The sequence below is a fragment of the Sorex fumeus genome, unplaced genomic scaffold (genome assembly GCF_029834395.1).
Source record: "Sorex fumeus unplaced genomic scaffold, SorFum_2.1 ptg000095l, whole genome shotgun sequence".
In the NCBI taxonomy this organism is placed as follows: domain Eukaryota; kingdom Metazoa; phylum Chordata; class Mammalia; order Eulipotyphla; family Soricidae; genus Sorex; species Sorex fumeus.
In genome coordinates, this window is record NW_026606152.1 from 19,419,587 (window position 1) to 19,422,547 (window position 2,961).

Sequence of the window (2,961 nt, forward strand, 5' to 3'; positions counted from 1 at the left end):
TCAAACAGTTGTATGTGCTTAGTAATAAAATATTACACACATGTTCAATCACCTAAGAAAGCCCATTCTGCTCAGAGAACTAGATTTTTAATTACAGGTCTGTTTTGCCCATGTGGAATGACTGAGAATCACTATGAGTAGATATAAAACTCACTATACACCCAAAGATGCACACAGGTTACTTTGAGTCATCTGTGTTGTTAATGTGTCTGGGCCATTAAACTACATTGAGACCCTTTTTCTGTCCTTTACAGGAGCCTCATGAGTCTCACATTCCCTTCAAGTTTAACTTGTAATAAAGTGGAATGAAATCATCAATATGCTTCTCACCTCTTCCTTCAGGAGAAAAATCCTACTTACTTTCAAGGTGGTCAAAGTGCGGACAACGCCATCCACCGTTTTCTGGAGATGTACACGGGACCGAGGTGAGAATAGCAAAAGGCTCCAGTTTAATTTTCTTAATGAAGATTTCAGGGAAGATCATTAAACAACACTGATTCTCTATCTTCAAAAAGAATTATTTTGCAAAACTGATGCCCTGGGTATGGTAAAATATAATATTGTAAAAACCATACTTTTCCTTCTGGGACATTAATGTTCTAAATTTATCACTTCAAGCTCCTTTGAAATACCTTCCTAGATTGGGAATCACTGTCTGCCATAGGAGTGAGTAAGGACAACACTCAGAGAAATCAGAAGAGAAAAATAGGGGAAAAAATCAACTCTTATACTGAGTTTGGCAACACATATACTAAAATTGAAATGATACAGAGATTAGCATGATCCTTACACAGAGATGACAGGCCAACTTGTAAAGTGTTCCATATTTTTGTTGCATTAAGAATTAACAGGGCTACTTTAAGCTAAGACAAGCCCCACAAGTACTCCAAATTTCGACATAAAGATAGCAAAAATCCCTATCACAATGATCTCTCTCAACGTCAATGGACTAAATACACCAATTCAGAGGCACAGGACGGCAGGATGAAATAGAAAACTGAACCCAACATTCTGCTGCCTGCAAGAAATACATCTGAGCAATCAAAGCAACCATGGGCTAAAAGTAAAAGGCTGGAAAACAATTCTTCAAGAAAATAACACCTCCAAAAAGCTGCAATGGCAATACTAGTATCAGACCACATGAACTTCAGACTAAAGGTTATAAGAGACAGTGAAGGTCATTTCTTAATGATCATGGGATATGTACATCAGAAAGAACTCACCCTCCTCAATGTAGATGCTCCTAATGACAGACCAGCAAAATACGTAAAAACAACTTCTAATAGACTTAAAGAAAAACATTGATAGCAACACAATACTAGATGGAGATTTCAACAGTACTTTCTCACTTCTCAATAGAACAAAGAGACAAAAACTCGGCAAGAAAATATTTTATTTGAGGGAAGTAATGAACAACCATTGGCTTAGAGAAGAAATCAAGGAGGAAATAAAAAGATTCCAGAAAAAATGACAACGAGGAACTACCAGAACTTGTGGGACAGAGCAAAAGCAGTTCTAAGAGGAAAGTTTATAGCTCCGCCAGAATTCAACTGGAAGAAAGAAAGGACCTACAAAAATAACTTACAGCTCAAGATTTTGGAAAATGACCAAGAAAAGGAGTCCAAACTAGCCAGGAGGAAAGAAATAATAAAACCTGGAGCAGAAATCAATGAGATATAATCCCAAAATACAATTCAGAAGACCAACAAAAGCAAGACATGGTTCTTTGAGAAAATAAATAAGATCGATAAACCACTAGCAAGACTCACAAAAAGAAAAGAGAAAGAATCCTAATAAACCGAATCAGAAATGCAAAGGGAGGCATCGTAATAGAAACTACAAAATCCATAGGATCATCAGAGATTATTTTGAGAATCTTTAAAGCAGGAAATGAGAGAATCTGAAATAAATTGATAAATTACTGGATTCCAATTACCCCCCAAGGCTGAACAAAGAACATTTTGAAAACTCGAACCCATCACTACAAGGAAATTGAAATGATAATCAAAAGTATCCCCCAAAACAGGAGCCCAGGCCCAAATGGATTCACTAATGAAGTATTTCGAAACCTTTCAGGAGGACCTACTGCCAATATTTTTTAAGATTTTCCAGGAAATTGAAGAAACAGAAATACTCCCAAGCAATTTCTATGAGGCAAAGATCACCCTGATATTCAAATCAGACAGAGAAACCACAAAAAAGAAAATTACAGACCTATTTCTTTGATAAATACAGATGCAAAGATCCTCAAGATTATACCAGCAAAGAGAAATCAGAAACTCCTCAAAAGGTCACACTCTATGACCAAGTAGGTTTATCTTGCGGATGCAAGGATGGCTTAACATTCTCAAGTCAATCAACAGAATACACCATCTCAATAAAATAAAGATAAAAATCATATGATAATATCAATAGTTGTAGATAAAGCATTTGATGAGATCCAGCACCCATTCATGATGAAAAACTCTCAACAAAATGGGAGTTGAAAGTATTTTCCTCCATCTAGTCAAAGCAAACTACTACAAACCCACACCAAGCATTATTCTCAATGGGGAAAAACTAAAGGCTTGGAGAAAAATCAATGAGCTAGATTCCCAAAATACAATCAGGCACAAAACAAGTTACCCACTCTCACCACTCCTATTCAACATAGTACTTGAAGTACTTGCCATATGATTTTGGTAAGAAAAAGATATCAAGGGCATCCAGATAAAAAAAGGAAGAACTCAAGCTTTTACTATTTGGAGACGACATGATAGTATACTTAGAAAATCCCAAAGAATCTAGCAAAAAGCTCCTGGGAAGAATAGATTTGTTTACTAAAGTAGCATATTACAAAATCAATATCCAATAGTCCATGGTTTTCCCAAATACTATTAATGAAAGAGAAAAAAGAGATAGGCGAAAAACAAACCCATTCACAATAACCTCAGAAAATCAAGTATATTAGAATCAACTAAA

General features: G+C 35.8%; 1 pseudogene; it reads left to right on the top strand.

Annotated features, from left to right (window-relative positions):
• The first annotated feature begins 732 nt into the window (after positions 1-732).
• LOC130041039 (uncharacterized) lies at positions 733-831 on the top strand (annotated as a pseudogene).
• The last annotated feature ends 2,130 nt before the right edge of the window (positions 832-2,961 follow it).